The sequence below is a fragment of the Paramormyrops kingsleyae genome, chromosome 17 (genome assembly GCF_048594095.1).
Source record: "Paramormyrops kingsleyae isolate MSU_618 chromosome 17, PKINGS_0.4, whole genome shotgun sequence".
Taxonomy (NCBI): domain Eukaryota; kingdom Metazoa; phylum Chordata; class Actinopteri; order Osteoglossiformes; family Mormyridae; genus Paramormyrops; species Paramormyrops kingsleyae.
The window spans coordinates 7,206,254-7,228,584 of record NC_132813.1 but is presented as its reverse complement, the minus strand read 5'-3'; the positions used below and the strand labels follow the sequence as shown (position 1 = coordinate 7,228,584).

At 46.0% G+C, this 22,331-nt stretch overlaps 1 protein-coding gene and 1 long non-coding RNA gene across 5 annotated transcripts in view; one reads left to right on the top strand and one right to left on the bottom strand.

Moving 5' to 3' along the window:
• LOC111856393 (sialate:O-sulfotransferase 1) overlaps window positions 1-9,444 on the bottom strand; it is an 18,457-nt gene extending 9,013 nt beyond the window's left edge. The window contains exons 1-2 of one of the 4 annotated variants that reach the window (XM_023836323.2): window positions 9,177-9,427; window positions 9,040-9,073 (exon numbers count right to left, since the gene is read on the bottom strand). The gene's annotated coding sequence lies outside the window, so the exon portion shown is untranslated. Of the gene's footprint in view, window positions 1-9,039; window positions 9,074-9,176 lie in introns of all 4 variants that reach the window. The other 3 variants (XM_072701124.1, XM_023836322.2, XM_023836324.2) reach the window with 3 other exon arrangements.
• On the top strand, window positions 6,603-22,331 carry LOC111856397 (uncharacterized). The gene is made up of 6 exons (XR_011983214.1): window positions 6,603-6,712; window positions 12,124-12,230; window positions 18,466-18,627; window positions 18,722-19,005; window positions 20,193-20,313; window positions 21,084-22,331. It is a non-coding gene; the product is annotated as an uncharacterized lncRNA (long non-coding RNA).

Here is a 22,331-nt window from a genome sequence, read left to right as displayed (position 1 = left end):
CACGGCGGCCGGAGGCAGCGTCCTTGTTTGTTCCATCGCTTCCTCGGCACGCACTCCCTCCAAAGAGCCGGGTTTTAATTAAAGCTCCCATAATCCCACCTCTAATTTATTCTCATATTACAAACCTTTCTTGATCCCTCTTAATTCGCCCAGTTTCATGGCGAGCCACGAGCTTGGGCTCCATCAGAGGACGAGGCCAGCAGGAAGTGGGAGCGACAGCGGCCTTTAACGCACGGCCCCGTAAAACTATGAACAGTGTAAGATCCAGAGGTGTGCGTACGTCAAATCACTAATTTATACTACTTAAATTGTTCCTTCTCAGAGTGTCAGCTTCTGTCTGAGGAGAGACTGTTGGTATACAGGCGTAACCTCAGCTTCTCCTAAGTGAGGCTGCAGATGATAATTCAGACTCACAGGTTTTGCTGTAACGTTTTCTCACGTTGAGAGAGCAAGGTCATATACTGTAGGCCTTGGAGTATTTGGAGGGTGGGGGCTTTGCTCAGGGGTTCAATGCTGAAATCACTCAAATTTGAACCAGCGACCTTCCAATCACAGGCACAGTGTGCTGACCCGCTGAGCCACACATTGAAATTCCTGAGCGCATAAAAACTCCCAGCCCAGCCAGTTCTCGTTCCACTGAATCTTGCTTACGACGTGGAAAAACCCCCATGCGGCACCCCCCCAGCTGAGCGTGACTCTTTCTCCCCTGTGCATAACGGGACACTGGCATTCATTAATTCGTTCATGCCGTCAGTGACCACCCTGGAAGGCCAAAGGGTTTGGAGAAAAGCCACCCAAACAAGTTGCGCCCTGAAAGTTGTGGCAAACATGTTGCCGTGTCACTTTGTAAGACCCAGAAGGGTTTGCATAATGATTCATTTTTTGTTCCGTAATCTCATGTTACATGTCTTTGGGGGAGAGTGCGATGGGTGGGCGGGGAGGGGGGGCTGCATTGAACTGATGAGCTTCATCTTTCTTCTGCATAATGATGGGTTTGAGATGACCTAGTCGGAAATAGTAAGTGTGCTCATTGCCACACGGGACTGCATCCGTCAGCAACATCCGGGGCCCTGATTTGCCAGTACACACACACACACACACACACCCACCCATGGAGAGAAACATCTCAGGATATTGTACAATGGACACTAACTAGCATCATCCACACATTTTACAACCAGTGATCTTGGACAGGGTCTCTGGTGCGAGTGGGACAACTCCACACACACACACACACACACACACACACACACAAAACAACCGAAAGTCGATAGGATTCCAACTTAGAAATCCTTGAGGACCCAGACGGGCAGCACCTGCACAGACCATATGGGGAGATTGCCCTGACCTAATTAATGTTCTGAGAAGGTAAATAAGGAGGGGGGGGGGGGGGCTGATGAAGGGGGGCATTTTTCACTTGAGGCAAACTAGGGATGCCAGCTTTGGGGGTAACGGAGTGAATCCACGAAACATCTAGCCTGTCAGACACAAAGCGTCTCACCATTCAGACATCTGGCATATTTGCAATTGAGTAATAAATACTGTTTTTTAATAACGATTGTTAGAAGCTGGAACGTGCCTATTGGTGGGCTCTCTCAGCAGAAGCCTGTCACAACGACGTCCCTCTTGCGGTGGGAAACTCGCATCTACCGGACAGGTAATTAGCCCTTTGGCAGACGCGCACCTGTCAGAGCACTGCACTACATAAACCGCGTCTAACCAAACAGCAAGTGCAAATCCTCCCTGCACACACCCCCACCAGCCCCTTCCTGCAGGTCTTGCCTTGGCAGCCATCCTTGGCCCCCACAATGCCTTGGGGCATCGGTCCTTTCCATTCCAGAGGGAAAAAAAGGGGGAAGCGAGGCTGCCCAGGAATGTCAATCAGTCCTGTAATGTTTTAGCCCCGTTAGCTGCTAGCGTGCCCCTGCGAGTCTCAGCCAATCAGAGCCATTCGGATGCACTGTTTGTTAGCTGCTACCGTGCCCCTTAACACGCACACACACATGCTCTGTACACACACACACACACACAAAATGACAGCAGACACCCAGGTGGTCCGACAGGCTACAAGCTTGGCTATGGTGCGGATCCCGTGCCTCTGTCCTAAAAACTGCTTTCTGAGGCACGGCAGACGGTCCTTGTTGTACTTTTTGCTACCTTGACGATGCGCTAAAATCCACAGGAACGCCGTGACTTGGCTCAGAGCGCCAGTCAAACTGATGGCGAATACTGGGTGATGACAGCAGCAACCCCCCCCCGCCCCCCCCGATAGCATCTCAGTGCCTTTGCCATGCAGGCTGACAATCGGGGATCTTGTGTTCTGCTCATTCTCCTCGATTATGCTGCCTTTGGTGACCACCTGCACTGAAGAAAAGAAAACTGATTTGAAAATACTGCATCTTGTCGAGAAGCTGTAAAGAGACGATTAACAGTCCTATTGACAGCTGTCGAAATTTCTATCTGAAGGGTAACTCTCATGGCCAAAAAAAATGCCTTCCCTTTGTCTGTTTTTAGCAATAAATGCACAGATTCACCTGTGTGTGTGTGTGTGGGGGGGGGGGGGGTTAAAGGGTCACTGCTGTCCTCCTGAATGCCCTCAGTCCATAAGTTCTGGGGAGGGGGGGGGGGGCTGTGAATCATCGCCATACGCCATCAGCTGACAGACCTTAAAATGGTAAATTTAGTTATTTTATCAGGAACACTAGGGTGTATTAAAGAGTAAATGCTTAAAGGGAAATAATGCTTTGTTTGCCATTTATCCTGCACTCCTGGAGTAACCAGGGATTAAGGGCTTTGCTCAGAAACCCCAAAGGCAGCATCAGTCTGCTGGCCCCGGGATTCAAACTAGCGACCTACTGATTACGGACACAGAGTCCTTACCCACCTTGGGGTGACACAGCTGCAGATAAAACTCAGGCAGGGTGATCTGGCCCCTTAGCTTGTTAGTCCGAAACTGTTGTCATTTGTTAGGTGAGGATTTTCGAAACCTTGCGAATACCGGCCCACGCAGAATCCCCCAGCATGCACTGCGGCAATTAGCCCATGTTCAGGGATCCCGCCACGTTACTTGGACAGCCCCTGTGGTGGGTTCTGTCATCAATCGGCACCGCCTGGGATGGCAGGTGGCATTAAAGTTAAGGGCCTGGTAGGTTCTGGGCTTCAGTCCAGGGAGGGGCAGGACCATGGAGGAAACACACTTAACCCATCCTGTGTTCATGCAAACACCATTAAACCCAGTGACGGTACCAGGATGTCTTCCTGGGGTGGCTATTTGGGTATGTTGGGTCGGTGCCAGGGTTCGAATTCTGTCAAAGATCTCGGGGGGTTGGGGGGATCCCATAGTCACTCCAGTGATTAAATCTCTCCTCTGGCCAACAGTGGCCATGAACAGACTATGTTACACAGCCATGGCGTGCTCCAGGTGGATGATGGGTACTGCGTGGCATCAATTTTTTTTTACAAAGGAGAAGTCAAACTCGTACGTCTGTCTGATTGGGGTCCGCTTGTCCAATAACCGCCCCCCCGTGTACAGCACCGTTGGTCTCTGTTTGGCAGGCAGGTTTAACCCCCCTGCTCGATTACGTTGATCGAGTACTACCCTCTCTGCCCCCCCCCCCCACTCCCCTCTCCCCCCGCGCTCCATGGGCACACTCTGTAAATCTCTTCCTGAGAAGGTTAGGCGAGACTTGTTTGCTAATGCAAATGTGGGATTACGCTTCAGCCCCCTCTCTCTGTCCGATCCTCCTCCCTCTGCCTCTGATTCCCCGGCCACGCCAGGCAGCACGCTGATATTTGATCTGTCTCCCCCCCCCCCGTACTCATTCTCTTTCACCACACAACCAACAATCCACTTTCTCATCCCTTTCTCTGTAAGCCCACTCGAGTGGCTCTCCCAGCTCTCACTGCCGCCTCGATTGCCTTGGGAAGCTGGATCTTACAGGAAAACGACCCTCCAGGAATGAGGACTCCATTCACTCGGCCAGAAATCCAGTTTTAAAGGACTGATGAATTAACTGGCTAATGTTCTGCTCTTAACCCTACAAGGTTCAAGGTCCACATGATCCGACGCCAACTGGAATGTTGATGTTGATATTGCAGAAATGGCAGGAGCGAACAGATTTGGCACAATGACCTCATCAGACACCATTCCTCCTTAATGACGTTTCCTAAAGCTGAAGCTGAGATCTGCTTGACGGCAGTTCGTCGCTCTGAGGCTCGTCTGCTTCACGGCGAAGCCTTTCGCTGCTACAGTCTCTGATGCTTCTGACATTGTTACGGCCCTCCCCATCCAAGGTGCCCCTACCCACCCCCACCTCCTCCGCCATGTCATGGCGCTGCAGGTGCAGCTGGTGCTGCAGCCCAGAGTGCCACGAGGCACGTGGGCCAGGGTTCGGGGCACCGTGCCAACCTGCCGCGCTCCCAATCTGTCTACTGTAACATTTGAGGTGATTCAGCACCAGCGTTTAAACAGAAGGGGCAGAACTTAGACCAAAGAAGGCTCCTACCAGCCAGGTGCTGGAATGGGGGGGGGGGGTGTTTGTATTCCACCTCCCTTCCGAATTAGGCCTCTTAAAATTAGTCTGCATTCAGGATGAGAGCCCCCGGCTTCAGCTACGCTGTTAAAACTGTAACAAAGAGCTACAAATTTGCCATTTTTTACTCTTCAATGTCTTCAGAATCCTTTTTAGGGAGGTAAACAGACATTTTGCTCCAGATTTACCACTGAGTGTTACCTTTAGAGATTCACATGGCAGGTAAAAGTGAATCAATATTAATAAGCAGCAAGTGAAACATTGTGGCACAAAACAGTCCAATGGATAGTTTTTTGAGCATCTGTAGCTCGAAAGAAAAAAACAGCTCTTCAAATTCAAAATGCTTCACTAGCAACCTATTGTAGCTAAATTTATCATGGGCTGATGTTAATCAGATTTTGCTAAAGGCCAAAAAGCAGTTTTTTTTGTCGTTGCTGGAGGTTCTTCCTGTGCTAAAGAACTCAGACGGGAACTTCGCTCCGACCTGTTCAGTTTCCAGCTCCGTGGCGCTAAAAAGAGCAGCCGATATTTACATAAGAATGCATTCCAGTTCCTTTCCTTTATTTCAAACTAAACTTCTTTTCAAAAGCGAGAACGACGCCGAGACGGAACCGAGCTTCTTGTGTGGCTTTTCCCTGCTTATCTGCCAGCTTTCAGCGTAAAATCCTTACGCCGTTCCAAATACCCAGCTGAAAGAAGCCCCTCTTAGCGGATACAACATCGTGGGTAATTTGCAACAGGCTAAACGGATAAATAAGGCCACACACTAAGACTAAGGTTCCGTGTTTGAGTCGCTCAATCCAATGCGTGGCGATCGTCGGAACCAGATTACCCATCAGCCCCATCCACAGGCTGTTTCGATGGGCCCACTCGACCTGGTGGTGTGTCCGCGCGCCTGATCTCTCACGGAGAAGGAGCGGAGGGACATATTTTAAGTGGTGCATTAAAATTTTGTTAGGAAATGGACTGTCTTTAGTTATTTATACTTTGTATTTCTCCAGGCACATTTACATTCGCGGATTTACGGCGCGGCCATAAACAAGCCACTAGAACTAAAAACTGGTCGATAAACGCCCGCCGAAACGATCAAAAGCACCAACCCCTGCACACTCTTTTATTGACCACTAAAATAAAATGGAAGCAGGCAGGGGGAGCCGGCGTGGCGAGCTGGGCGAGCTGGGCATCACAGAACTCCGTCATGGTGGCCTTCTGGGGCAAATAAAGAAGGCAGGGGGCTGTGAGCACCACCTACAGGACAAGCACAGTATTACCATGTCCACATGCATGCATATTCTCTAGATCTGGCACACATAAACCCCACATCTGTGAATTTCATAGGCCCCTCCCTTTTTCTCTCTCTCTCTCTCTCTCTCTCTCTCTCTCTCCTCCACCCCCAAATCTCATCACTTCATTTAAATGCATCGGGGGAGTTTTGCCAGAGTAGCTAAAACCCCAGTACTTTTTTGTATCATCTTTTTTTTTTCTTTTTCACTTGTAGAGTTTGAGTGAGTTGAGAGAGGTCGCATGCATGCCCAGCGTGAGGCTTAAACGATTGGATGTCTGTTCTGTCACACCTCTGGAGTGCTTCTCGGACCTGCTGCCGTGTTCTGATCGCTGAGAAATCAAACCAAATCATTTCCCACATTCACTGTGTGACCAGTCTCTGGCAGAACCTCGAGCTGCAGAACCTTCCAGAGGGCCAGCAGTCCTGCAAATACATCAATACGGCCAAAAATGCGACTACCGAAAACCCTTCTGGAACCTTCCATCATCAGTGCGCTTTCTGACTCTCTTGAAAACTTGTTTTCTACCATCGTCAGACTCATGACCAATTTTTTTTTCCATCCTTACTTTTCCTATTTAAATTCATTCACTTATTCCAAGGCTTTGAAATTAAATTAAATGCATTTTTAATTATTTTCTCCCACCATGATAATGCAGAAATTTACGTTCTACCATCTCACTTTAATCACTTATTCTGATGAGAATTTTAGCCACTCTGCTGACATGCAGGAAGGCCGTTTCAAACTCACATCTCCGTTTCTGTAGATGCTCCCGCCATCCCAAACGTATCCGTCACCCCGGCTTGACTTCCGGCCAGAACGCATCCCACAGTAAAGCCACCTTAACGCATTATGATCCCTGATCTGTGACTGAAAGCAGGATCTCGGCCAGCCCTGGTGAGCAGCATAGTGACATTCTTGTCTCTGAATGCTTAGCGCACATGAACGTGAAGGAGAAACGACTTAAGAGGTTCTAACAAGCGTTAGCATCGAGTGCATTAGTCACAAATGAGCAAGAATGCTCCTTGTTCTACATGGGTGAGTTCACCTCTTTACCGTAGTAGGCCTACGTTTCGGCTTTTGGCTTTAAAAACTGCAGCGATGTGGTTCCAGAGCTACTCGATTTGACATGACAGAAAAATCTCTGCGCATCAGGGGTCGACGCCTCGGTGAATTCTGACGGACATCAAAATGCTATTTTTACCACGTACGTGGCATTTAAAACGTAGCCTACAACCGATTTCTTTTCCTCAATCAAGATGTTTTGTCACGGACACGTTTGTCCGTGTACAGACAAGTTCATGATCTCTGCTGGGGCAACAAGACCTATATAATATTCGGGATTATGAAACTGCATTTTACTGTGAGAGGCCAAGACCGATTTAGGAATCTAGGCACCTCAGACCCCGAGGTTACAGCGAAATAGGGAGAAAATGTGTGTCATCTTGGTACCAGTAATAATATACAGGACATCTCCAAGACAGGTGTGAGCAGAGCTACACAGTCTATGAGAGATGTCCTTCTCGAGACGGCCCAGTTCAGGTGGGGGCATTGCTGGGTCCAGGAGAAACGCCCAAACCAACTCTAGTCCTGAACGGGGCTTCAAAGAAGCAGACTTAACTCTCAACACAGCATGTACCGCACAACCCACTTTGAGCGAACCAAAGACAGCACGAATCAATAATCAGCATACAGACGGAGTGGTGCTTTCGGTTTGGTGCGTAAGGACAGATTAAAAACACCAAGACTGTTTAGCCTAAGTAAATTTCATGAAAAAGAATCGAAGAAGAACATAAATATGATCCTAACATTCAAGCAGAACATTTAAGCACTAATTTGGGTTTTATTAACACACATAGGCCTACAGCAGAAACGCAGTATTTTTACTGTGAGAAAAAAAAACAAGCTTTCCTTAAAACCGGGAAATGTGGGTCTTTCCCAGGCTTACGTATCTCATATAGTCCTCCACCGGTTTTATGTCAAATTTTGTTCAGCCACTTTAGCGCATTTACTTTTTACAGTCTGCTAGAAATACCGCGGCACTCGACATTTTCCAGAGGCATAAAAAAGTAACAGAATCAGCGATGCTAAAGTGAAGATAAAAGTCGCTGATGAGCGCCGGGTTTATAACGCCTCGGGAGCGCTTGGCCGTTTAAAGCGCTGCTTTCCGGCAAGACGGCACCGCAAAGCGATCCCACTCCTGCTTCTGCAATCCCCCTAACACTACATTTATGGGAGAATACATTACTGTATCGTTTCTGTTTGTAATTGGAAAAAAAACTGATCTTACTTTCTAATTTCGAATCACTTTTTTTTGGAAGGGAGGGAGCGGGGTCTCATCTTAATTGTTCTACCTGTAGCGTTAATCTCCCCCATCCACCAGGACCGTGACAGCCTTAGGGGTCATTTACATTAACACAAGATATAATCGCCAATACTGTCGTTCAGATGTAGCGAGCCATTCCCCTTTCTTCAGATTAACATCAAAAGCTCCAGAGAAATCGGACCCATTACGTTTCTATACAGTATTCTTTACTGCCATCTGAGTCTGTTCGGAATATGGCCACGCAAAAAGTCACCCGTAAATAAATAAGACCAGTGAAAATCGCTTATAAATTACGTTAGGGTGATTAAAGGGAGGAAGCGGAGTAGAAGTAGTTTATTTATAGCTGAGCTTGACTTGCTTTGTGTCTTTTTCAACTAGATCATTTTAATGCGCAACATAAACAAAGATGTACGATTTCAGCGTTGGTAATCTTCAGTATAGAATCGTTGTCGGATCGGCCAGTTTATTTATATAGAGACAGCAGTTTTACCTTTAAATTGTTTCCACCTGATATGCGTATGTATGGTGTGCAAAGTGTCCCCTCTGACAATAACAGGAATGGGCCGTGCATGGCAACAGGCCATAGCATTATCGTGTGCATGATTTTAATAACCTAACAGTAATTATTATACGTGCTTTTCCTGCACTTGTTAGCATGTACTCTGCCGTGACACTGTCGGGACCCCCTCCTATGCTGGCTACGCGCTGCGTTTCACAAACAGCCACTTACGTCGTATCTGAAAATGGTAAGGCACGAGGGAAATAATCTGAAGACTATGCAAAGACTGTGTACAGAATAATAGTAAGAATACAGCGATATTCCTGTCGTGATCACGGAATGAACAAAACTTTAAATTAAATTCTAAACTTCTCCAAAAATGCATGATTTCACCCTTACCTTTCCAACAGGAAACCAGTTCGGCAGGGATAATCTGACAAAGAAAAACAAGTACAAATCCATAAACTAAGTGAGCCACCGGTGTATTATAAGTTTGACATAAAAAAATCCAGCATCAGTCGCGATCGTGCGAGTACTTGTACAGTGATCTCGCAGCATCAGTCTGTAGATGCGGCTCTGCGTGCCTGACTTCCTCCCTGCGTGTCACTAATCCCTCCTTTCATTCTCTTATTTCGATCAGCGATAATCCGCACGTCCCGGTTCTCACGACGTACCCTCGCCTCGCAGTCCCACGTTGCTCTCCGTACACAGACCTCAGAGCCCAGCTGTTTTCAAGCCGGGCGATCGGGCTCTGCGCGCATGCGCTCTGAGCCGAAGGCGCTCCTGGGTCCGCTGCCTGTTTTTGGCGTCTCCCTTTGACACCAGTTCACAGAGCGCGTCAAAACGTGACTATTTATTTATTTAGTTATTTATTTAATTAATTAATATTCAGAGCTCAGATTCAGTGCGCAGATGTAAATGCTGGTTACATTCGCCTTTACGTTGTGTTTTTTAAACCTACATATGAAAGGGCGATATTCCCCTATCCATGCAAAAGACAAGTAACTGGGCATCACTGAATATGCGCGTGATTTAATTAATAACCCTCATAGTGATCGCCGAGAAACATTGCCTTGTCTTACAATGACAGCTGCTAACACAATAATTTTTTAGGTCGGCGCGCAAGTTTTCTGCCCATTTTTCAAAGAATATAGATAGTTCCAGGTATGACCACGTGCTGCGATGTAAGTTGGCTTTAACCTGCAGTTTGGCGGGGACGCAATAATACATTAATTGAATGAATAATTTGTGAAATGCAACCGCTTTAATCGTGATCAATGTAGTCTATTCTATATAACGTAAATTAAACATATAGAAATATACATATCTATATAGTGTCATGGATTTGGGCGCACTTGCATGACTTGAGCAGTTTTCAGTGAAAGCATTAGATCAAATGAAATGTGTTAATTGGAATATTATTATATGGGGCAAACGACTGTCTGGTTGTAATTATCTGTCTGCCATTAAGGGTACGCTAGCAGGGTATTAACGACTCCACAAGGCTAGCCTGCAGGCTGCCAGTGCCAAAGAAAGGCGATTTAAAAACTTTGGCACAGCGTGGTGAATGATTACTATTCAGCCGGAGTGATTTTGCGTGTCCTTTTCAAAATGAAGACCATTGTTACATAGTGCAGTTTAATTTGATAGCAGCCCCTCGGTCATTCAGGGCTTTAAATTGCTGTGTCTATGCATTACCTTTTAAAATGTTAGATGTTTAAATCTTGGTAATTGGTGTACTTACGTTGAATTGTCAAACTGGTACTGTCGTAATCAGTACAAATCTTAGGAAAACAATTAGCCATTCCCATCTTGATTAAGGACGGTATACCTATGGCTATTTTATATTATCAAGTGAAGGGTGTTATGATAGTGAGACGGTTAAAAACGATGCATGATGAATGCGCACGGGAATCACACACTGACTTTATTAGCCATTATGCCTGAGTTAATGCTTAACATATCTGTTTTCGTGATCTAATTACAGTATCCAGGCCATCCATTAATAAACCGAATTTCTCGTCATACGAAACGTACTGTAGGGAGGATATGTAAGTGCAGCATTCTGTGTTTGTTATTGTTGCCTCACAAGCTAGGGGATTTTACTTCCAGGGCACCATGATCTTAGTCAGTACATAGCTGGCCTTGCATTTCTGCAAATACACGGAGATCGCTGTGTGATGTCATACATACAGCGTATAAATAAATGACAGACCATAGTTAGGTGTGTATATGTGCTTCTGGCATCTCCTCTTGTTGCTCTTGATCTCTAGCTATGTTTCTGGTTTCTATTTGATGTTTAAAAGGAAATTCCACCCCACATTGATCATTAATGTGATTTTGCACTGACTGTGAAGCCTGTTTGAAAGTCACATTGTCTTACCGTTATGGTACCCTGAGACAGACAGGCGGTGCTGTTTACAGCTCGTTAATGCATTTTTTGTTTCTGCTTACTGTGGATACACAATAATATGATTCTAGGTTAAAAAAAAAAATTGCATTCATGATAAAATGTATTCTTTTTTTTTCCAGATATGGGAAATCATTACGTGTCAAAGTCTTAAATCCGCAATTACCAAGCTTCTTGACAACTGAACGACTAAGTTTAGACTTTCTGCACAATAACAGTTTTCCCGTTATTGATGAGTATTTAACCATGATCAGAATGTGAAATCTGTTAAATAAAACAATTCATTTGTAAACCTGTTTTAAATGTATTGTATGTTTGGAATTATCCGGCCATAGTCCAACCGATTATCCAATACAGGACCATGGATTCATCGTCAGACTGCTTTTCCTGTACAGCTTTGTGGATTTAGAATTATTAACCTAAATGTATCTGATTTTATAATAGCATCTTCCAACTGCTTATCAAGTACAAGGTTGTAGAGGCATATGAAATTTGATTATTATTATTATTATAAAGAATGGATTTGCAAATGAGTGTTTATTTGTATTTTTATATCCAGTCTGCGTGGGCGTTTATAATTGGCTGTATGTCACATTGCTTACGGTGTACAGCCTGTCAAAGCAAAATCTTTTTGTAGTTTTATGACAGCATAAAGGCTTTATAAGTTTGTGTCTATTTTTATTGTGGATAAAATTAACTGCCTTTCCAAACATTTGCTCTTTGTGCAGTCTTCTCTGTCTGTATGGCGTTCTGTCTGCATATATGTCACTGGATCTCTAAGGATTCCTCTGACTTTTTTTTATGCTGTTCTTTTTTTAGTATTATCCCATTTTAAGCATAAATATTGTGTGCCGTAATAACATTTATGGAATCCCAAAAGGTTATTGTTTTGATTTATAGCAGTGAATCAGTCTAGCAACATTAATTACATAAATGATTATAATGTGTACATTATAATAATGCATGAATTGTTTTTTTTTATTGTTGTTGTTATTGTGTCTCTGAGTGATAGAAATCCAGCCCATTTTGTGAGAGAGCTGTTAATTAACTTTGTATTGCTTTCGTGTTCCCAGGCGAGTGCTGAAGCTCTCCCCATAATGGTGACAGAGACATGGTACCCTTGGAGACGGCCGGTCCACATCCCGTGGTCAGAACCCTGCCACCTTTCATGGGGTCAAAGGTCAGTGTCTTCTGTGGCGTGTTCCATCACTGGCATGTGTAATTCTAGAACTTTGCTGTTGTATGTGTGTGTTGTTTCTCCACTAAATTCTGCCTAATTAGTGAGGAAGAAGCAGCCTCACTGGCTGCTCATTACTCACTAATTAAGTCTAGTAATTAAAAAAGAAAAAACTCTCTAAGCCTCCAAGGCGTGGCTGCGAGTCATTTTCACACCCTTCAGTGCTCGTGAGGTTTGGTAAGCAAGCATTTCATTGTACTTGTACTTGTTCAGATGACAATAAAGCACTGGCACCCTTGAATCCTTTTGAACTTGCCATATCCTCTGGTATCTTGGCAAGCCTGTCCGTATCCAAGGTTGTATGGGCCACCTGCCCGTAACCCTTGGTGATCCGGCCGGCTTCCTCCCGTCGTTATGGAGGTGTCTGTTTCAGAAGCTTGTGCTCCTGTCGCTGATGCTGCCAGGGGTGGCTGTGACATCCGGGCCACGCACAAAGACGGCTGAAGGGAAATGCCACGATGTGCAAAGAGCTCTCGCTTTACACGGATCCCCGTGCCCTAGGGGCGGGGGTACCCTGGCAGATTCCAGGGGCCCAACACTTTACAAGGGACCTTGAATACAGAAAGATATAGGTGGCAAATGGGTGCCACCCAGTCCATATATCGTGGTATCGTCCCATATTGCAAAACAAAAAAAAGCCAAAAATACGTGGTTAGTCTTGTATTTTCGTATTCTCTCCTAGCAGATTATATTATCCGGAACCCTGGGGGGTGGTGTTTTCATTCATGGCACAGATTGAAACTGACAGTCCTGGTGGGGTGGGGGGGCAAGGTAACATTTTTTCAGGGGGTCTATAATCTCTAGCTATGCCCCATGAAGCCTTGCCCCATACTTTGTAAGAGCTGCTGTTATCGCCATTTGAAGCACTTCACCTTAAGAGCTGTTTAACATGCGTGATGCGTTTCGATCTCAACATCTGAGCTTCCCGGCCGCGTCTCTCCGCCAAATTGGAGGCGCTCTTTGAATTCCGGCGACGTTGCCGCTGTCGTCTTGGGCAGAACGCGTGGCTGTCGCGGAATTCGCTTAACACAGCATGGTGTGCGTGCCGGTGTTTATGTGCGGCCTGATAGTGAGCGACACGGGTACCTACTGACTGGACGGAGAGGTTGAGAAGGACGTGTGAGAACCATGTGTCGGTATTTATTTTGAAGGAATTTGTTTTTTACGTCAGTCGTCTAGGTTAGCCTTGCAGATAGCCACTTCCTGTGCAAACATGGACAGCTTTTACTGTCGTCGTACGCTTTTGTCTCTAAGCTGGACAGCATCCCTAGAATCATCCTGCTCTGTATCTTCCCACCCTTCCCACTAAAAGGTTTTTTATTAACGCTGAGGGGGCGGGTATATCGGAGTCAGAGGTGTGACATCATATAGCCTTATAAGGCAATTCTGTAGTTGCACTGTATACAGTTTGTTTTTTTCTTTATAAATTATTGCTGTTATAGTTACAATATATAATGTGAAATTTATCTTTCCATTTTACTGTTATCTTCACTAATATGGTAGTTTAAGTGCGTTAAGTCCCACATTATGTATGCAGAATTACACAGGAATTATTAAAATTATGCACAATTTGCGAGACTGTGAGGGCATTCATTGTGGAAATTTCCCTCACCTCAGGGTCAACTGTGATGCCCCTGTCTCTCTGCTGCACCCTGTCTCTCTCATAAACACATCCTAACTTTCCGAGAAAGAAACAAAACACACATAAAATAGCGACTAGAAGATATGAGTAAATATTGGAGATTTACTGAGTCCCTCCTTGGTAATAAATGGGGCATTCAGCCAGCACTGTTTATGAACTAAATGATTCTGAGTTTCTGGTGACTGAGTAACTAACTTTATGGCATTTTCCAAATAAATGCCAGGTCTGGCCCCATTTTTTGACCAGCTTCTTACTCATTCTTATACCGTAACAGCAAACACAGCGGGATGCGAATTGTGACTGACACAAACGCCACGTACCACTGTGTTAGCAGCGTTGCTATTTATGCTGTGCTGTTAACTAACCACGCTAGTTGCAGTTTGCACAATCAAATAAGATAATCTTTATGAAACGTAATCGACAGGAGACAATTAAATTCCACCATTTCACATAGCATTTTATTGATTAACTGTGGGATGTGATACAAGGTCTTCAATGAGTGAAGTTTACATACAAAGCCGCACCGGGCTTCTGCGCTCAGCGTTCTCTAGTCTCTATGTTCATCTTCTCTTTACTCACGGGTCTGGAAGTGAGAGTCTGCCTGCTGGAGAGGGAGCTGAGAATGAACCGTTCTAACGGAGGATAAGGGGTTCTCCAAATAAAATCTATAAAACTTTCAATTATGTAATGAGATATATTAATCATGCCTATTTTTTGTAAACCAGGCATTATATGTGATATTATCAACATTGGGGGGGACGTCCCCCGTCCCCCCCCCCAACCTCCCCCAAAATCTACATCTATGGCCATAAGCTGGTGTGAAAGGCCCCCCAAGAGTTGCAGTAGCTTTAAGAAACAATTTTCAGGAGGAAAAGAACGAGGCGGATTTTTCGGATATGTGGGGGCGGCTCACTGATGGTTATGACACGACACCTTGGAGAACGCCAACTACCGCCTGGTTCTGCGAGATGCTAGCATGGCACTCAGAGGCTCTAGGTACACCCTTACACCCCCTCAGTCACTTGGCCCTGCCATACCCGTGCCAGATCGGTCACCCTCTGTTGGAGTTCAGCGTGCATCAATGTGGTCCGTTTTCATCGGCCTCTCGGGCAAAGACGCCTACTGGGCCGCTTGAAGTGTGAGAAATCTCTTAACTACTCAGTGCTACAGGGCTGATGAAGACCTAGATGAATGGAGTGTCTTTGATGCTCAAAGGAACTTTTCACCGTGGTCTTCAATCATTGCCCAAATTTTCCCACATCGGGTCCGGTCCTCGAGGGCATAAATGGCTGTAAGATTCAGATAATGTTGAATGTGAAAAATAACAATTGCATGTTTCCACCTTGCCATGTTGTAAACGTCCCTCCCGTGGTTTTAGAATCTATATTTCAGGAAGCTGTACTGCAGAAAGCAGTGGCTTTATCCTATCTGTCTGGCATTCAATGACGAGGGTCTTCCTGCAAGATCGTCACTTTCCTGCCTCTGCCTGAATAGCAGACAGATGACCAGAGGACTACATCTTGCTCTCCAGAGGCCTAAATCTTGCTCTGGGTATCCACTCCTCCCACTGGATGTTCAAATGAGTCCTTGACTTAAATAAATTCCTACCATCTATTCTAACTGCCATGGATACAAGTGTATTTATCAGAGCTGCACGCAAAGCCGGTTTGGCCTCCTGACTTAGCAAGTGCTTAACACTGCATATGTGCTGGTGCGTGACCAGTACCATCCAGGGCGACAAAGGCCCCGTTAAGGTCACAGCTTCCTGTCTATGGCTGTGCCAGCAACAAGGTCAGGGTCTTAATAGTTCCTGCTGGCTACCTGGGCTGGTGTCCAGCACTCGGATCAGTATCTCTGGAGCATCCAGATATGCTTTCCCATCGCTGATGCACAATGCATCATTGCTCTATACAACAGGCTCCCCAATGCTCTATTAGTCTACACAACTGTATATCCCTTGCTGGTCTCATGTTCCCTGAATGCTCTTTGTCTTTTGATTGAATAGTCTTGTTAGGTTCTTGCTATACCTGCAGTGCATTGTATATTTTTCCATCTAATACCACTTACCAGGGGCATTGCTAGGACCTTACAACACTGGGGGCTTTGCCAAGAGACCTTATTTGTCCGAGAGTCATCATATTGAATCCTCTTACTCAGAAGTTATGATCACAACAACAACAACAGACATGCTTTGTTCGCCATATGCACTAAGAATGCTTCTTTTCACTGACCCCCATCTTGCTCTCTGTAGCTTGGGGCCCACAGCATAGGGTCAGCCAATGGGCAGCGCCTCTAGAGCTGGGGGTTAAAGGCTTTGCTGAAGGGCCCACGGACACGTGACTATTCTGCCAAGACCGGGGCTCAAACCGGCGATCTTTTGATCACAGGCACAGAGACTGAGCCTGCTGAGCCACTCACTGCCTCCTGTGATGATCCTAGTACTACGGAGATTTTGAGAAACGTGTCCATGGACTGGGACTGTTGTGATGAATGGTGTTCTCACGGCGAGAGCATGGTTGTTAACACATCTGAGGCAAATCATTCGGGCTCATTTGAATTCATTTGGGGTTTCAGCCAGGATCTTGGGCTGTGTGTTTGATGGGCATGTTGAGCTGCAGGTCGCACATCCGCGTCCATGGAGTTCCACAGCTCGTCCTCCCTGTCACCCATGGAATTCAGTCGGTTCTTCTGCTTCTCCCTCTCCGCTTTGGTTTCTGTCCAAGTTCCTCCGTTGGATCAGAAGCGGTTAAGACTCGGGCGCCTGGTTACCGAAGAGCGAGGCTGACCTTCAACAAAGAGCAGCTTTCATTGAGAGGGACATGGGAACGCAGGAGTCGGCATTGGCCGCAGACACGCTGGGAGAGCGGCGAGCGGCAGATGACGGATGTGCCGGTGAAAGCGATGAGGCGAGGGAGACCTTATCAGTGGGAGGAAGGCTGGTGGGAGCGTCACGACTTTTAGCGCAAATCCCAGAGATGTCCCCATCGTGTCTTTTGAGGATTCCATAGTGCCGACACCAGCTATCCCGGCCCCCGCCTCTGAATGGCGGCATTGTCACCCCCGCGCTCCAACGTTACAGCAGCTGAGCTGTACAAAAGCGGCCACGGTAATGGCATCCCTGTGGGGGCCTCCATTTTTTTGGCCGGTCCCCGCTGCTTGTTTGGCGAGGCCCACACGGCGGAGCTTCATTCCCCCCAGGCAAGCCGGCGTTTTTTTTTTTGTACGTGTGGGACGTTGCACGGTAACCCCGTTTCTGAATATTGTTCCCAAAGCATGGCGTCGCCCGGCGACAGGGAGGAACACAAATGGTGGCTAATCCTGACACGCTCCAGTGTGCTGGGCGCACAGACACCATTCCGTCTGAAGTGCTTTCACCACCTCATCTAGCTGGCACTCAGAAATTCTGTGGATTCGACGCGTTAAATAAAAACACTACATTATGTTTGCAGAATTCTGTTTACAAATTCAATTGTATACAGTTTTATGTATAAGTATCATTTTACATGTAAATTGTATATCAGTTATTATATGGTGTTTGTAACACAAACTTGTTGTGGCACAGTTTACAAACAAAAGAACCCAGACTTACAAAAGATCCTGTAGGTATTATCTTCTCTTGTAATGCCGGTATACAATGCAGCTCTTATCTGTTGTCATAACAAACCTCCTTCATGATGATTTTAAGCAAACCAGTTATGCTTCACCAGGATGTCAGTGGAATTCTGGGTCAAATCATTTGGTTAATATGTTTTTAAGTGAGATATTTTCTTTTGGAGATATGTTGTATGCATGCACCCTGAAAGAAATAATTGTAGATACTTTTATAAAGCATTATAACGGTTGGTATAAGAATTAATAAAGCATTACATCATCTTATACTGACAGTCATAACCCATTATAGTGTTGATTATAATACTTCATAAGCTTCAATGGGGCTCGTCCATAAAGCACTATGGGTACTTTCATTATGCATTATAATGGTCAGTATAACAATTAAGAATGCTTTGTACTGCAATATGAAGGTATCTACAGTGCATTATAGATGAGAGCTTCATAAGGCAGTCATAATGCATTATAAACATGGCTATGATGTGTTGTGCCTTTCAATAAATATTTATAGCCATGTTTATAATGCTATATGAATGCATTATAATATGTTATGAATGTGTTCATAGATTGTCATAGTTATGGCATATATAGAAAGTATTACCAAAATAGTTTGTCCTCTGTACTAATTTGATGCCAAATGTGATTATGATCAATGAAATGTTTCCATGATATAATCAGTATAATGTACTTCTTCAGATGTTCACATGAACCTTGTAAGGTTAAGGTAATACGTTATACTTCTAAAATTACTTAATGTGTAGGTGTATAAGACACACTATTGGAAACTAGTATTAGATCCTTTGCCTTAGGACCTAATTGATTAATTGAAATGGTAGCTAAAGCAAATATACAAAGGGTGGCTTCAGGACCGGGACTGAGCGTCCATGTTGTTAATGTCTGTCATTGCAATTTCCCATGGTCCTGCAGCATCCTGCTCTGCAGCCTGGACACGCCATCTCTGCTGAGCACCATAGCTAACTACCTGGGCAAGGCTGCAACCCCAGGAATTTACCAGGCATTCATTATCGTCTCTTTTCCCCTCGTTCTGTTTAAATGACGGCTGTTCAAATGTGACAAATCCTGAAGGAGGTAGGAAGGATACAGACCAGATACCGTGTTTTATTTATTTATTTTCTCTCTCTTATCTTTAAAGTTTTCTTACTTCTGTTTGCCAAACTGCTAGTGACCCGTCTGTGATGCTAATGAGAGCTGACAGCGCACAAAAGACTTTTTCGGTGGCGCTGTGCTCTGCGAGTCCACCAATCACCTCTGTGGACCTTGTGAATATAGCCGGTCTGCTCCCCCCGAGCCAGGCCAAGGCTCCTCTGCGTCCTGGAGGTGACTTGGTTAGATCACAGGTCTTGTTCTGTGTTTCTGGTTGTCCTCAGTGAATGAAAGGATGGCAAGACAACTGGAAAAACTGGATATTTTTCATTTTCCAGTGCTTGTTTTTCATGTGTTAATAAGGTAAGCTCTAAAATTGTAAATTATGAACGTTTCTCTGTACTAATATCTTCCTGTTTTAAATTAGCAATTGATGTGATTTTCTTAAATGATTGTCCATGGGTGAATAAAATTCCTTGTTGAGAGGTAAGTTAAAAGTGACACTCTGATCTTCCTAGTCCTCAACCACCCCCCCCCCCCCCCCCCCTTAAGTTGATAGCTGAGAATTGACCCCCAAAGTTAGGTTGCAAACTGAAGAACCTTCCCAGCACATTCCCATAGCCATAATTGATGGATATTTTCCCAGACTTCAACTAGTGCTGGGGTCTCCAACTTGTCAACAGGCTGCGCCAGAACGTCAGCTAACATCAACTGAAGTCCAAAGGTCAGCAACACCATGGCAGCCTTCACCGACCCCGTTCTCCGCATTTTGACCATGAGTTGTTCTACCATAGTGCAGTGCTGAGCTACACAGCAGACAGTGGTATCATGAAGCCCCGTGGTCCCCAGCATGGTCTAAATGCCAAATAAGCTTCTTCTGACGATTCTGCATGTCTCTTGGCCCAGATTTCAGCAGGATATGTCCAGGTCCTACTGGAGCTGTAATCCGAACCATAAGTTGGAGGTGGGGTGTCTTGGCCGGATGAGTCACCTGGGACAGCTCATCATTGGCTTCACATATGAGTGGGTTGTGACCCCCCCCCGTGCAGAGCTACTGTCCGGTAGGTTTTCTATCCTACCTGGCTTCTCAGGTAAATAACAGGAACAGGTGTGGCTCACCAGAGGCCAGGTAGGATAGAAAACCTACTGGACAGTAGCTCTCCAGAACCGGAGTTGGAGACCCCTGAACTAGAGCCACTGCCATGGCTAACCAATGACAAGCAGCTTTCTGAGTATCTTAATTTGAGGTTGAGTGAGAAGGGGGCGGGGCTTGTCCCAGAACCTTCCCTTCCTGGCCACCTTCAAGGACCTTTTTGCAATAATCCCAGAGATTCAGTGTAAAGTTCCTGGTGTTTAGATGCAGATTAGGCTTTGATTATGAGTCAAACATTATCACATTGAAGAGGGCAAAGTGGAAAAGGTAGTGTTTCCTATCACCAAAATCTCTTAGTAGAAGCAATCTCTTTTCCAGTCTCCATGAAAAGAGTCAAATTTGCCCGCCCCTTCCCCCAAGCGGACAATTTCACACCCCTCTGAATCGTCTCTCCAAGGTCAGACACAACCAGCGGCACATCGATCTGCAGCACCCCCACGTTTGCGCGCTGGAGTCGCGCGGATAAGCGGGATTATGACATGAAGATGCATGGTGCCCCCCAAGCTTCATGTTAACAGGTGAATAACAGGTCCTTTGTCTGGATTACATTAGTTTTTATATATGCTCTGTGGAGTTTCATATGAAATTATGCATTTTGGAAATACTTAATTATAATTCCAGGCATCATGCAATACCTTTAAACTCTTTGAAATTTTGTAAACCTTGTGATGGCTATAGCTGGTGGGGGTATAGTACTGCCCTGTGGGGTCAATGGAAATTCCCGGGGGGGGGAAGCTCCAAGGAAAACCGAATGGGGGAGATTTCTTGTAATATAGGCAGGATAATGGGCAGCTCAGCTGACAGCACCCTCAGCAAAACACACAACATGGGGGGGGGGGGGGCTTGTGGCCACTGGGCCCTAACCAGCTGCTTAATTCGCTTATGGTTTGGCCGTAGCAGCACATATAGGGTGGTGAAACCTCCAGTAACTAAGGGGGGGGGTCTGGAATCATAACTCTGCCAAGATAGAAACAGAAAGCCATCCGAACAGGGTGAGAATGCAAGGGTGGTATACACATTGTTACACATTTCCCGCAAGGGTGGTATACACATTGTTACACATTTCCCGCAAGGGTGGTATACACATTGTTACACATTTCCCGCAAGGGTGGTATACACATTGTTACACATTTCCCGCAAGGGTGGTATACACATTGTTACACATTTCCGGAGTGTCTCAGGGGGAGTGACCGCATTCAATTACCGGATTTGGTTAATTTTGGGAAAGACGGTGTCTGGGTCGTATAGGTCTATCTCCCAGAGATTCTCCTTATTCTCTGATAAACAGATGAATCCCAAGCAAACTTGGCGATGAAACACCTTGGTGGCGGGACCAACCGGGACCCTAACCCTAACCCTAACCCTAACCGCCTTTGTGGGAAGTGAGCTGAGACATCGATGCCAACGATCCCCAAAGACTGAGCGGGAAATGGCTCCCTGCCTGCTCCCAGAACATGAAACTCCAGCCTGTATTTCTGCTGCATTTCCTACCTCCATTCGTCAGTGGTAAGAAAAAAAAAACGGAGTAAAAAAAAACTAACCAGTCAAGTTAAATCCATGTGACAACAAAGCGGCTTGACATTCGTCTGTGTCCCGCGCGGCCGCTAGCTGTTTGCTGTCTGACGTCCGCGCGCCTCCTCTCATTGTGGCCCCGCAGAATGTTTGTTTGGCGCGGCGGCGGAATCGCGCTGGTGTGAAAGCCTGAATTTTAATGCCATGGCCTGGCATAATAAAGCTGACTCTCTCTCCTCCTCTCTTCCTCTCCCTCTCTCCCTCTTTGTTTCTGTCTCAGCCCTTTGCTCATTTCCGACTCCCTCTTTGAAGACAATTCAGCATGAAAGCGGGTAATGCGATTATCTACTTGTGTGCGTTTTCGGTATTAAAATTCTGAGTTATAATAGGTGTCAATAAGTCTGCCTAAGCAATAGATTTCCTCAAACGTTTCCTATTGGCCCGTATCTTAATAAAACTTTATCTTGTCCAGACTTATCTGGTATGGGTGAAACTGATAAATGGTTAATGGTCAGTGTGAAATTACTTGGCCCCCATGTCTACCGAAATGTGTCTAAATATCTGTTGTGGGTTAAAATTGCCTCTCGACTGTGGTTTACGCGGCTCCATTTCTGTGGTGTATTATTCCACTCTTCGCCATGTCGGCTAGCGGCAGATTACCGGGCCCGGGTTGATGGGCCGGTGTCTCGGCGATGGGAGGGGGGGCAGGCCCTGACGGAATCTCGACGCCCGGCCGAGCGTGTGACAGCGGTTTAATCATGATTACCGCGCCCGTGCCGGAGCTCTTGGGAGGGCCACGCGACGGCACCAGAGCACTGCCGCTGTAATGAGGCCGGCTCTCACGGTGGCAGCGGTGGAGGGGAATTAGGGGGCAGTGCGACATTTCGGCTAAGGCATTCTCGCAGGGCGCTGCCCCGGCTCACCGCAGGTGTACCTAACAGCCTCCATTTAACCAGGAGTCCTGGAAGCTGTGCAGCCATGACAAAAACACTTCCTGTTGTTATTCCGAGCTAGCTAGCTGGCT